Below are 14,829 nucleotides of genomic sequence, written 5' to 3' on the forward strand. Positions count from 1 at the left end.
CCAGTGCACACGTGTAGACATTGTTTTTATAGGATCTCCAGCGACAGCTTAGGTAATGTGTTTTTCTTGCCAAGCAGTGGTGATGGTTGCTGGCTTTTTCAGGTTTACCACCCAGGACCCTAGATTTGTTTTAAGGGAGAAGCAAGTAAACGACTCTTGGCTTTGACTCAAGGCAATGACTAACCATTAGCGGGCACCTGTTGCCTGGAGCCTCCCTGGTTATCATGTCAAGCATTGCAGGATGAAGCATCTGCCAATGTTTGCCTGCAACAGTCATAAAGCGGACGGGGTCCACCGGGCACCGGAAGAGGGGGTCAAGTCTTCATGGCCTCAGCTACCTGGATATGCTCATCTGCATCCATCGGGAGAGATTCTGAAGACAGTCCATCTCACCTGTCTTCAGTCCCAGGCCCCTGTTTCCTGGCAAGAGAGCAAGAGAGCCTTACACGAGATGGGAAGGGCCTCTGGGACGTTCCTGCGGAGTTCACGCTGTGTGTGTCCCACTCTCCAATCAGAGTCCTTTGCCCCAGGGCACCGTGGTTGTAGGAACGGACCTAATACCTTGGCTCCAAAATCAGTAAAATCTCTGCATGATGACAAACGATTCAGCTTGAAACATTGCATTATTCCCAGCCACACCCTGGCTGAGAGAGGAAGGGACCACTGGCTGACTGTGGAGAAAGGGGATGAGCTGCTGCGGAGAGGACTGACAGCTTGGGGAGTCTGGGAACGTGCAGTGCGTCGGTGTATTTTGGTGATGACGGGGCCTCGGGGAACAGCGTTTGGGCCAGCTCTGAATGAGATGGTCTTTCTGCTGCAGGCAGAGACTCACCACTCCTCCTCGGTCCCCCGAAGGAAGGGAGGCAGTTCGCTGGCCCACCGTCACCCAGGATCCTTGTCACAATCATCCTCTGCTCTTCAGCCCATCTCTAGTGACCACAAGCTGTGGATTTAGAATAGCCTTCACTTCGGATGTTCCATGCCATAGACAGACCATGTGTCCTGGTATTTTTGGTTTGAAAATAGTTATTATATATATTAACATACCAATATATAATATAGTAATATATTTACACATAAATATATAATTTTATATACGATATACAATTAAAATTTTATATATGATATAAATTTATATATTTATGCATAGAGATGTACATCTATACATATGTCTATATGTATACATATATACATATCTATCTATCTACTATCTATCTGTCTATCTATCTAATTTTCAAAGGGTATCCTTGGACAAAATTGGGACATAGTTGAGTCTTTCCTAAGCACTCCATTCAGAGTGAAGGTACTTCCTTTCTGCCTCTCCTTTTCCTTCTTTAGACAGGGCTCTGGTGCTATCTGCAGTATTTTGTGTCCCCATGACTCAGGGGTGACCAAAAGCTGGCATTCTGCCTGTGTTCCATTGGCCAAGCCCTATGGCCTCTCCTTGCTGGGGAGAACGTTGTCTTTTTCTTCCACCAAGATGCCTTCTGTCCACCAAGCTTGGCCAATGAGAGAGAGAGAGAGAGGATGGCTTTCCCTAATTCTCACCAAGTGGCCTTGTTGACCAGTGGGGACCCGGTGTCTGTTCTCTCTCCCTTCTTCCACTTAGTCCTCAGAGTCCCCTTGGCCACAGGGGAATGGAGGTGATGGAGCAGCAGCACCAAGACCGGGGTTGTTGGAGGAGAGAGCGTAATGCTTGACCCAAAGAAACAAGTTCCAGACGCAGCATTTCAGGCATTCAGTGGAGGGGGTAAGATGTTGATTGGCACAGGGAGACTTTTCTAGAACTTCTCAAACCCGACAGAAAGACCCCTGAGCACCAGCTCTATGTGCCTGTGATTCAGATTGGGCCTGGGGGCAGGTGTCTTATGGCCCTTCCTTCTGCATTTCATTTCATGGATCTGTCAGGAAGCTTTGCACCGAGCTGAATGCTGTCACCCTTTGGCTTTTCTGATGGGTCCGGGGAGGTCGGATGGGGGGGCGGGACACAGAGATCATTCCAGTAGTGTTACGAGTCTCCTGGGGCAAAACACCATCAGTATTAATGTGGAAAATAGCTCAAGGGTGATGAGAGCTGCTGTACCCCCCGTCCCCATACTTCCTTTCATCTGTCTGCTCTCTGTCATTCCAGGAAATGCTGACCTCTCAGGGTGAGCAGGTCACAGGCCACACCTGGGGCTGGCAGAAACAGACCTCAGGATGCAAACTCTGCTTCTAGATCATCCGGGTGTGCCTGTGGGTGCCAGAGAGAGGTATTTGGAGCAGTAGGATTTCTGTCTGTGAGGTGTATCCAGAGAGACTGGCTTGTCCAGGAACTATGATTAGAGAGAGCCTCATTTCCATGGCGGGGGGGGTGGCCTGAGGCACCCCAGAATCACAGGCCAAGGGCTAACAAGCCAATCCCCTAACTCCTGGCAAGACCACCCTCGGGCAGCTTATGATGGACTGTGCCAGACCCAAGGCATGATCTCCTGTTTGAGTCTCTTTTTAACATAGCTTCCTCTGGCGTCACTTAGCTGGCATTGGGGAAGGCACTCAGGCTGTTCCTCCTGGTGTTCATCTCCAGGGAGATGAAACCCCAGGTTTCCTTAGTTCAGAGTTTTGGGGACCGAAGGGGGATGTGTCCCCAGGTGGAGCAAATGCCGCTGGGATATCAGTGCTGACCTGAGCTCCCACGAGCCACAGTGGGGGTGGGGTGCAGGTCATCAGCACACCACTGTAGCTGGAAGCGTCATACCTGCAAAAGAATTTCCTCTTCTTGCCTTCCAGAGACTTTCTGCTACGAGGTGTGCCACAGGGAATGGGGAGCTGAGGGGGCAGCAGGCCTGCCCCATTCCCATCCCCACAGTGGTCGCTAGAGGGTCCAGGCCCTTGGCTCCCCAGTGCCCCATCTCTTGGGGCAGAGGTACTCCTAGCTCCTCTTTATGGACCAGGATTTCTGAACTTCAAAGCCAACAACTCCTCTCATGGCTTCTTTCTTAGAGCAAGTATTTGCCAAGAACAAAATCAACCCTCCTAGCTCATTCCTTTCCAGTATTTTAAAGAAAGGTCTAGGAGTTAGATCTCCAGCACCAAGGTCCTGGGTAAGTTCGCTAGCTGTGATCTGGACACATGGTCTCGGAATGGCTTTTCCAGCCCCAATTAGCGTCCTCTCTGCTAGTTACATTAACTTTCACCAGGAGCTTTCCTGCCCAAGACTGGGAGGTGGGGCGAGCACTTAGCGTTCCGTGCACTGTCAACTCATCTCGGTTGCATGTGGGGCATTGATTTTACGTGTCCCTCCCCAGCAGACCTGCTAATAAGATTCTTTTCCCTCTCTTTCCTACCTCACCCCCACCCGCTTCAACCTGGCCTGACTCCTGGTCAGACCTTGATTGCATGTCTCATTGATTCCATTCAGCTATTTATTAATACGCTAATTAGTATGTTCATTTAAGAGAGAGTGACACCGCTTTTTAAAAATAAATGTACAGAGGTGCAGGTTAATGGAAATTTCTGTTTATTTAACATTGATGTCTGGTGTGAAGAGGATTAGTTTTGAATGTTAAAAGGACATGAGGGTTTTTTCCAGGGTTTAAATCACTTTCGCTGACAGTCACTAACACTCTTTGAAAGGTGACACCTAGAATCATATTGCACTTTCCTTCAGTGATCACAGGCGCTCAGCTTTTTGGGTAGGGACACTGGGGGAGGAGGGGGGCTGAGAGGGTGCAGGGCTGGCTGCACACAGTCTTCCACGCACAGCTTGGATGCATGTGAGGATGGTTGGCTGCTACAGTAGAAACAAGTGAGGCACACTCTCTGCGGGTCTGTCTGCGGGTCCAGATGGGGCTTTGTAATTAAACATGCACGAATGGTTGAATGTTACTTTTCTATTGCAGTCTTGTTCTGTTTGTTCTTGAGTTGCTTCTGAGTGCTGTTTTCATCAGACTAGGTTAATTCTATAATGACCAGTCCCCAGTATGGACAGGTTCACACATTGCCATGTAGTATCGGTCTGTGGGGGGATTTTGCTACATGCAGGCCCTCCCGGAGCCAGGTTCCTTCCGCCTTGTGACTTTGTTGTCCCTAGGGCTTCTCAGTTCCCTGCTGGCATTTCTGCATCTGGTCAGGAGAGAAGAAAAAGTAAGTGTATGAAGGAAGTTGTGTCGCAGGTGTGGGGATTGGGCTCTCTGTCTTCAAGCCCAGCAGCACTGGGACTGGACGCGGAGTCTCTTTCTGCCAAGGGCAGCTGCAGCCCAGCTCAGAGACAGAACAGGCCCGAGAAAGCCTGTAGGACACTGCTAATCCAGAAGAGAGGGCATGTACACACTTTAGATCAAGGAAGACTTTTCCTAAGGGGTATTTTTTATACTTTGCGGATAATAAAAGAGAACTATAAATTGAAAAAAAAAAAAAACACAAAAAAACAATGAAGCAGGTAGAAGAGAAATGCATAAGATCCCAAAGGCAATAGATTTGTGTTTCAGAGGTCTCTGGGGGGAACATTTTCCCTTTAGTTGGCTAGGTGCTGGGCTCCTTGTGTAGGGACTGAATGGTATCTTTGTTAGAGAGAGGAAGGCGGTGTAACGTGTATGGGATGTTGGGAGCTGCTGGGGAATCATGTTATTATGGGATGGATTGGTTTGGAAAGAGGAGTTTTGAGAAGATTCAGCGTTATCTCTCTCTCATGCCCCCAATGTTATGAGAGTGAGGCAAAGTAAAATATGAATTTAGACTTCTTTTATGCTTTAGGGGGTGGGTACCTATAGAAGGGGTTTGGCAAGGAAGGTAACCGGATTTGATTTACTTTTTAGAAAGATCAGAGCCTTGGGGGTGTGGTGGGTAGCATAGAGGAGCATGAAGCCGAGTCAGGGAGTCAATTAGGGGGCTAGCACCGCAGTCTGGGAAGAGGTAAAGGCATTGGAATGAAGGGGAGGGAAGGGCGGAAGCATCTAGAAATGGGTCAGAGGTTGATGAGCAGGTCTTGATGGTCATTAGGTGAGGGGCTTGAAGACCAGGAGGGTGGTGCTGTACCAACAAAGGGAGGGAATGCAGAAGGAGCAGGTGTAGACGTGGAGGGGCTGGATTTTGATGAGCTGAGTTTGAGGTGTCCATGGGACGTTGACTGGACACAGGCAGGGTGTGGTGTGCAAGTGACCCGGAGGCTGGCGGAGAGGGGACTGAGGTCTAAACTGGAGATCGGATGAGGGGCTATGGGCGGAGATGTGGTCATCGCGGCCTGATGGGCATGTGATTTATCTGAGCCCTGGGCCAAGGTGGATTTTGGGGGGTTGTGGGTGGGCAGAGGAGCTGGACTATCTCCTTCCTTCTCCTAGTGGGTGTCTTAGACAGACACCTTGGGGGCATAAGGGGGTGATTATGTACAGCAGGCCTCAGTGCCTTGTGAATACAAAATAAAGTCATGTTTTGGTTAAAATCTAAATTATGATGATTTTTTTAAATCAGTGAGCTGTACTTAGAACCTCTTTAAGCGCTTGGTAATTGCCCCCCTGCAGCTCCAGAAGGGCTGATCGGCTCCCTGTTGCTGTGCTCCCCATGAACCCAAGCGCCCACATCCCTCTCAGCAAGAGAAGGCAGGCCACAATTCTGAACAATTCTGAATTAACTTTATTAATGGGTAGAGATTAAGGAAGGGAACAGGAGAGCAACATAGAGGGTAACTTGCCCTGATTCACAGTGGAAGGGCGGGCCCCTGACTTAAGAGGTACCTCATGATTCATTTCTGAGTATCTAGAAAGACTGGGCTCATCCTCATGCTCTGCATTGGGGGGCACTCTAAACTCCACTTGAACACCCACATTCCAGCCCTCATTTTCTTCCTAGGGAATGTCCTCTCCCTTCAGGGGATGCCTCCTTATTGGGTATAGGGGTGGAGTATGGCCTTAAGGCAGCAACAGAGCCACAAGAGAAGAGCAAGATTGTCCCACACTGTTGTGCTTCCCGAAGTCTGGGTCTGTGCCCCAAGCTACGTGTGGCTCTGGGCTCAGCCTCTCCTCCTGGTAAAGGGAGCACCCACTCCCCAGTTCTGTCTTCTCCTGCCCCTCCTTTTTCTACCTCATGCTCAAACTGTAACTCAAAGGTCCCTCCCCCAAAATGAGCTGAGCATTTGAAAATCATTTTAGGAAACAAAAAATCCCAGCTGCCCCACGCTGCTCAATAAACAATCAAACAGACAAAAAACCAGGGAATATTAAATATGTCGTAGTCACTGAACCCAAACAATGGTTTGCAGGACTGCTGAGGACACCTCCCTGCAGTCAATGTACTTTACCACTTTCTAGAGCATGGAAGTGGGTAGTGGTTCAAGCAAATGGTTTTCCAGAATCAAGGAATCGATCTCCAGGGGTATTTAGTGTCTACTGACTTTGAAGGTTTTTCCAGCATCTGTGGTTCCAGGTTTCAGAGATCTTAGGAGGGACCAAATATAACAGAGTTGCCAGGGTTGGAGCATTTTATAAAGCTCCTCAGGTGATTCTCATGTGTGACCAAGTTCACAGCCATTTCTAGTGGCTGAACTACACAGCTGTCTCTATCTGAGACATCTCGGAGGGAGGGAGTCATTAATAGATAGTTTGTGAATGGGGTGATTAAGCTGCCTGAGATACCTGTTTCCTTGTATGAATTTTATTCATACAAATTAGGAAAAACATTGGTATTTTGAGCCCCAGTTTTAGCTTTGGAAAGAGGTTGTGTATTTATTGGAAAACACAATAGAATTCTTGGTCTTGGTCTTTGGTGAGAACATGTCCAACTCTGAGTCAGAGCAGGCGTTTCTGGGATGAGTGGTGGGAGCAGAACAAGGACTGCCTGGCATCTATCCAGCCATGGGCTCTCCCATTGTTCTCAGGGTCATCTATCTCCAGTCTGTGCCCCCTTTCCTGGACGCTCCCTGCCAAGCAAAGGTGTACAAAATGATGGGGCAGTAAAAATAAATAAATAAATACGACCTCACATGCACTTAAAATTGCCCTAGCCTCATCAGCTTATAAAAATCCTTTCTCAGTCATCTTGTAGTTAGAATTAAACTCGACTGAATTAATTTTGCATTAGGATTTAATTTGATTAAAGGCAGGGCTAAGTGAGTCTAGAACTCCACTTCCTACTATGACAACTAAGGGCTGTTCAGCGTGCCCGGGGCTCTCCAAACCCCTCACAAACCCCACCGGATTTGGGACGTGGCATTCCTAGAAACTCCTTTGAGTCTTTCCAAAGCAAGGCTTTGTCTCTCTTCACACTGTCCCCATGCGCGGCCCTGGAGTGAAGCCACCAATTCAAAGGGCTCTGTCTGGCTGGGTGTTTTCTTCAGTTTCACGTTTTGTTCGACAGCATTAGATGTGCTCACGCTCAGACTCCCCAGGGCCTGTGTGTGCGTCAATGACGGCTCTCTGTCCTAATTTGGTCATGGTGATCTTGGGATCTGTAGTTGTGGCTACAAAAAGAGGTGCTCTCTAGTTTCTTGTCATCCCCAGGGCTTATTTGCAAGCTGCTACATAAGCCTGAAATAGAGAGCAGTCCAGAGACTAGAAATCCAGGCTACCGACAAATGCTCTTGTTACCTTGACCCCTGATATGAGTCTCTTGATGGGTGTTTGTGGGGTCCTGATGGCTTTTACTCCTTCCCTATCTTCTCCATGGCTCTGGGATGCCTGTCCTTTGATTCTTCTGCACTAGACAAATGAGTCAGAATCCTTGCAACAACTCCACCGTCCCCAGCTGATCCCAGGAGGAGCTCTATGTAGCTCCCAGGCTCTTCTCTTGACTTCTGCCCTTCCCCCCGCCCCCCCCAAGCATCCTCAACCATTCCTGTAGGCATTCAGGGAAGCCCTTGGCAAAGGTACAGAAGGAACTACATTGGCCATGGAGGGGATGTTTGTTAAGTGACATGCAAGACCTAGAAACTTAAATAGTGATGTAGACGTGGGAAGGTTTAGGGAAGCAACATGCTGCAGGCTTAAATGTAAAGGCTCTGGGATCAGATCTAGATGCAATTCACATTCTATGACTTCTTACCTGGACAAGTTACTTAAACCTCCCCGAGGCTCCTTCTTCATCTATAAAATGGGATGATGATACCTTCCTTACAGGGTTAAGTGAGATGATGTATGTCAAGTGCTCATTACCAATACCTGGCCCAGGGCAGGCATTGTTAAAGAACGTGCCCTACTACATCTTCTTTTTGGAAAGGATTTCAGCTTCAAATGATCTCTGTGCACAGGAATCAGAGAAACTATCACTGTGGAGCTAGCTGGAATCCAGTTTACTATTTCAGGAGAGGAAGTATTTGAAAAATAAATGTATTTTTTTCAGGCCACTTGTAACAGATTGGCATAGTTTGGGCCTCCCTTTCCTTGAAGAGTGAAACCAGATGGGCCAGTTTGGTATTTGACTTACATTATTTTCCTTTTGTGAATCTCATGGGCTGAACTCATGGTTCCCAAGCCCTACTTATCCTAGGATTCAACTAAGGAGTTTCTGAGAAAGTACAGATTCCCTGGCCTAATCCCAGGCTGCTGGAATCAGAATCTCCAAGGGTGTTGGGAGTGGAAGTGGGGATGGAGAACCTTCTGGGAAGGGTTTCCAGGGGGGGATCTGGTGATCGGTTTAGGAAGTCCCAAGGCAAGAGCACTGTTACTGGTTCGGTTCGCTGGTGGGGGATGTGCTGCGACCATTCGCACTGATGGAGTTTTCTTCCCACTCCATTCTCCAGTATATCATTAAAAAAAAAAAATCACAATACCCGAGGGATTATCAGCACCTGCCCCCTTCTCTTCCTGAATCTAAATGAGTATGTCTGGTCCCGAATTAACAGTGGCCCTTTTTGACCACAGTGACACTACATTGTGGAGATACTCTCACAAATAGTCTTCACTGAAATTCTCCCTTCATTTAGGCTTTTGTATGTGACACATACATTGGATTCCTTCTCTTTCGCTTCCTCCACCCCGCAGTGCAGCATTGCTGAACCCACTCAGCTGGGCACAGGGGATGGAGAGGTCAAGACCGCCTCAAGCAAATCCATGTCAGTGTGGCATCCTCTCTCTCTTCCCTTCCTCTTTCTTGTCTTCAAACCTCCTTGTGAGGACCGTCCCCAGCTGTGACCCTGGGGAGGTGTGAGGGAAGAGAAGACAAGCGTGAGACTGTGTGGTTATGGGTGTCCCTCATTGACCCTTCCTTGTTGTCTCCTCTTCATTTTTCTGCTTGGGCGGGAAATAGTAACACTCAGGGTCACGATGCTCGGTGGCTCCTGCTAAAGTCTGAGCGATGGCTCTCTGCTGATCCTATCAGGAAAATGCTTCTGGAAGGTTTCGCTGATGTCTGTTAGATCTGCTGCAGGGAGAACAAACTCTAGGAAATATAGCATTATTTGTTCCTTTTTTTTTCTTCTCAAGGACGAGTTTTAGATGTTGTGAGTGATCATGTTTTAGAATCATGTCAGCTTGTTTCTTCCACAGATTCTGGGAAGTCAAGGGAGTGACCTGGGAGCCTCAAATCTATAAATTTCTAAGGATCTTCAAGGAATTTGACATATGAGTTAGCACATAAGCAAGGCATACCTCCTTCTTAGCAGTGAGTGCCCTGAGCCAGGAGTGTGTGCTCTTGTGACGGGAGCTGTGGAGTCTGCCCCTGGCCTGATGATGGGCAAGTGAGACTGGACCACCTTGAATGGTCTTGAAAGTGGGGTCTTCCTCCCCCTCCCTGGGAGGAGCCAGAGGGCTACCCTAGAGCAGACTAGAAGGCCACTGGCTTCTTTGGCCTCTGAGGGTTGGCGGATGTTATCTTGGGAAAGGAAGGAGAGAGTCTTTCTAGGTGTGGTTGAGAAACATCCTCCCCAAATTTAGTGATTCTCAAATTGATCCTAAACCAGCGGTTCTCAAACATGACTGTGAAGTGGAAACCCATGAGCCAAATCACATTGGTGTTTTATTTAGGCCCATGGAATGTTTTGCCGTTGGATAGTAAAAATAGAGTGAATTCCGACTTCAGGGCTCAGAAATAATAGGAGAGATAAGCCCCGCTAAAGAGATCTCTAATACTTGTCCCCTCCTGGATACTAGAGTTCTTGTGGTCCTGGAAGCATCCATTTTTCCCATATCCATCTTCAAACCTTTTCTGTAAGTGCCACCATTGTTTGGCATTCCAAAGATTAACTTTGGGAGTAGGCAAGGTCCTGTTCCTGAAGTTGTGGCTAGAGGACAGGACCCCAGGTCTTGCAGAGTGACCAGAACATCACAAAGGGAAACTAGACATAGGTCTGGCTCAGTCAGGTGTACCCTTCTGGAGCATCTTGTCCATTTGAACAGTTGTTAAAGCAACTGTTGGACTAGCTGTTATCAAAGATGATTGGCCACTCAGTACAATTCAGTTTCTAGGGTTGGTGGGTTACTGGTGGTTCCCTTCCCGTGTGCTGACCTCCGCTCTGAATACGTAACATGATTCCATCAGTCAGCAAAAATAGATGAGGCCACCTTCTGTGAGGTCTAGACCCACAGATGCTGGGGAGCTTTGTGGCAGATGGTGTCAGCCAATCAGCCAAACCTTTCCCTACCCTATTATACTTCCTATCACCTTTGCCCCAACTGATCCTATCCTCTCCTTCCTTCCTTTCCTGCATAAAAACACAGCAAAGTCATGTTGCCCTCCCTTTCTGGGGAATCTGGAAACCCCACTGCTGTCTTGCTTATTTTAGAGAATGAGGGTCTTGAGAGGAAAATGTGTCAGAGCACATTTACAGGGTGTACCCTCCTTGGGACTGTGTAATGAAAGAGTAAGAAAAAACATCAGGTCAATCCGTCGCCCTGCTCCCAGGTGGCAAAACGTTTAAGAATTACTCGTAGAGAAGGGATGCCTGGCTTGCTTTCATCATCCCGAGATCTCAGTCCAACAGTTGCACTATTTAGGGAGTGTCTTCCCTAAGCCAGGGACAGTGCCAGGAGCTGGGGTTCAATGGTGAACTGGTAAATATGGCCCTACCATCCACGGGGCTCATGGTCTGTCCCTGGAACAGTCCTTGCTGTTCCACCCTCACTCTGCATCAACACCCACATCTATTCTCTAGCTTTCATTGGGTTAAATGAAGGCTGCCTGCAGGGGCCTAAGAAGGGAGGGTGGGAGGTCGGATCCTTTTGGGAGAACACTAGGAACTTTTTGAGCCCAAAGCATATTGGGAGAGGGGCTGGCATCCTCTTGAATTCCAGGCCTGAGGAGAGAGACGAGTCCTGGCATAGGGCAGGAAGAGGAAAGCGCATCTGCTTTTTGCAGATCTTATTGATTCGGTGCAGACAATGAATAAAAAGGGCAGGAGCAGACAGGTTACGTATGCGTGGCGAGTTTTGCTCGATGTGGCTCACTGCTCTCCTCATCTGCAGCACACGTGCAGCTCAGACCAATGCCAAGCTCGGGAATTTATTTATGAAATTATATAGCCTTTCCTCAAGTAACATTTTACTTTTATTTTATTTCATCTCCCGGATTCCTGCAGTGAGAGCAGAAGTTATTTCCTCATAGGTAGCTACCTTTTGACACTCATTCATATAAATGGAAGGGAGGATGGGGGAAAATATCTATAGTGCATGGCAGACATTTACGCCAAGAAAGACGTGATGATAGTTTAACGGTTTACATTTCCATTGGATTCAGTCTCTACCTAGAAACCTGAGAAATTAACCCTAGTGGGCACCTTCTCATCACTCAATGGAACCGATAATGACAGTCCTAGGAGTCTCCCAGGATCACCTGTCACATAGTGATGGGGTGTGCACCTCTCACCCTCTGCACACTTAAGTCTGTTTCTGCATGCTGTTTATTTTCTGTGGAACCTCCTGGCTCTGTTCTGAAGCTCTGGGATCTCTAGTTATTAACAAGGGGCCCTGGGAGCTTTCCTCTTGCCCCAAACAAGAATCGTGCTATCAGCCAACGTCACTTATGGATTCTCTGATACCACAAAATGGGGTGAGAAATCTCTGAGAGGAATCTCTTTTCCTGAAGTATAATTAATGTTATGGCATAACGTAAGTCAGTCCCTTGCCAGAAGCATTAGAATACTTTCTGGAAGAAGGTAACGTGATCCTAGTCATCAAGTTATTCCCACAAACAAATCTCTGAATACAAGGTCAAAGCATACAAAGATAAGTTGGCACACAAGGGAGACAAGGGAACATGAATAAGAACTAGCACGAACAATAGACCTGCAGGTTCTCTGGATACTGCGGGGATCAGGCACTGGCTTTAAAATAACAATGCTTACCATTTTAAGTAGAAATAAGACAAGATTGAGAAACCTGGCAGCAAACTAGAAACTATAAAAATGACATAGTATATTTGAAACATGGACCAAAAAGAAATTCTAGAACTTAAAATATAGTAAGTGAAATTCAGAACTCACTGAATGGATTTTAAAAGAATTTAGACACAGCTGAAGAGATAATTAATGACGTGGGGGACAGGGCAAAATAAACCATCTGAAATGAAGGATAAAAAATACAAAAGTGGGGGTAGGAGACGTGGAAGATACTGGGAGAAGGTCTTACCTATTGAACTGGATTTCCACAAAGAAGGAGAGAGAATGGGAGAAGAAGTATTATTTGAGGAAGTCATGGCTGTGAATTTTCTAAAACTGAAGAAAAATACCAGTACACAGATTCGAGGAGGCCTACAAACTCGAAGCAGGATAAATAAGAAGAAATCTACATCCAGACACGTTGTAATACAAATGCAGAAAGTTGAAGACAAATTGTACTATTTATTATTTCCCAAGCAAGTCCCCAATTTCCTTGTATCTGTACCTTGGCATGTACCATTCCCTACTTCTTCAGTTTCATCTGTCCAGATGTTACCTATTATTTATCAGGCTTTATCTGATAATCCTCCTGTTGTTACCTCCAAGCAGATTTACAATTAAAATAATCAATAATAGTCTAATGTCGACAATATGAATCCCACTTTTTTGACTACTGCTACCATGATGGAGCACCTGTTTCCTTCTAGGCATTGTCCTTGGCATTCATCATACATGATCTCATTTAATCCTCATAAAACTCAGCAGGAGTTTCTACACAGGAAAAAACTGAGGCCACCCGGTTTGCCTATAAACTTATATAGCATTTTACCCATTTTGTGCCACTTACACCATTTTTTTCTTGAACTACTGTCCTTTGTATGCAAAGCCCATCTCATCTAGAGGGCGAAACTCATCTTCTTTTTGTGTCTCCTGTGGTGCCTAGGACCTAGCTTTGCACACGCATAGCAGATGTCCCTTCATTTGTTGAGGAAGTCCCACACGTGGCATGTCCCCCAAATGCCTTAAGTGCCTGTGGATCTGTTAAAAGCCTGAGCAGACGCACCAGTGGAAGTTGTGAGCCTGTCCCACACCTTATCATCTCTGCCTGCCTCAGCGGCTCCCATTCACACGTTAAATTGAAAGCAGCGACCGATGCTCTATTTAAAGTGTCCTCGAAAATGGTACTCAAGTGTGGAACACAGCTATTTCACTGACGTGGGCAAGGTATTTATGGAGAGGTTGTTTTTCCTTTGGATCGGGGGGTTTGTAACCAGGAGCCATTATATGACACCTGTGTGGATGTCAAAAGGAAAACAATGAGAAAAAAAAAACAAACCCAAAAAACTCCTCTACTGGTTACCTCCATCTCTATCAAGACATTATCTCCCTGGTTATTTTCTACATCAAGCCATGTCTCTTCCATCAGCATCCAAAGATCACAGAATATGACCCCGGGCCAGTCAAAGTTGAAGCAGGAATTGTCCGGAGCAGAGAAAATAATTGTAGTGTGCTCCATTAGCATTCCGGCAACGGCTCTCTCTGGATCTGTTCTCTTCCTCAGCTTGACAGCTTAATGGTTTGCGGAGAAGGAATGCTTTAGCACAGCCGGTCTCTACCTACTGTGGGGAGGGGCTAACTGGTGAAAGCACTAGGTGAAATCTCTAGAGGAAAGGGGGGTGCTATGGGAAAAGAGGTGTTAAGTTGGAGGAAGTGGCCAACTTCATCAGAACCGCGCGCGGTCCCTGCTTCCAGCAAACCCGTGAATTGTGTGTGCTTCTGTGTCCTGTGGCTGATCTTTCCCTCCCTGGCTCTCTGTCTGGGCACCTTGTCACTGGGTAACCTTTCAAATAAATCTTTATTGATTCTACTGATGAAGTGCACTGCTTGCATTTTTGACAGCCCAGGATTGTTTTTACTTTCTGAACAGTACCAACGTTCCCTTCCCTGTCTCTTTCTCCCCTCCCTTTCTCCCCTCCCTCACCTTCCCTTAGCAACAAATCATAAATAGCACAAGATTTTTACGGCAAGTTCACACTATACCTTCTGTTCTCTGAGGATCTGCATTTCTATTAAGTCCCTGGGAGCTCTGGTTCTACTGCTCTGGGACCTCACATTGAGGGCCACTGACTTAAGTCTTCCAGTTTATACCCACCAAGTCTTCCAGTTTATACCCTTCCAGTTTATACTTGCAATGTGTTGTAAGCTGGAAGAAGGCAGGCGGAAAGTATGTCCCCTTCCTCTATGCACACACAACACACACATCAAGAGATTTTGTATGTCCTACGTGGTCTTGGATGGGGCTTAGTCCCTGGGTGGGGGACAGAGTACTACTTGGATTCTACCTTCACTGTCAATTTGTGCAGGCTTCATGTGTCCCTCAGCCCTTGGCTGAAGGCAGGGTTCTAAGGAGGCACTAATGAGGTCCTGGAATCTGGAGAGAGAAGGGCAAGGTGGGTGATGGGTGGTAGCAGCCATGGCGAGACTGGCAGGGGCTGGTGGCTTGGGACGTGCTATAAGATGTGGCTTATTATAGGTTCAGCGACCTATAC

General features: G+C 47.1%; 1 protein-coding gene across 1 annotated transcript in view; it reads left to right on the plus strand.

Annotated features, from left to right (window-relative positions):
* The window catches only part of PLXNA4 (plexin A4), a 409,078-nt gene that overhangs the window by 18,214 nt on the left and 376,035 nt on the right, over positions 1-14,829 (plus strand). The window lies entirely within an intron of this gene.

The sequence above is a fragment of the Leptonychotes weddellii genome, chromosome 12 (genome assembly GCF_054177405.1).
Source record: "Leptonychotes weddellii isolate Sample4059 chromosome 12, ASM5417740v2, whole genome shotgun sequence".
Taxonomy (NCBI): domain Eukaryota; kingdom Metazoa; phylum Chordata; class Mammalia; order Carnivora; family Phocidae; genus Leptonychotes; species Leptonychotes weddellii.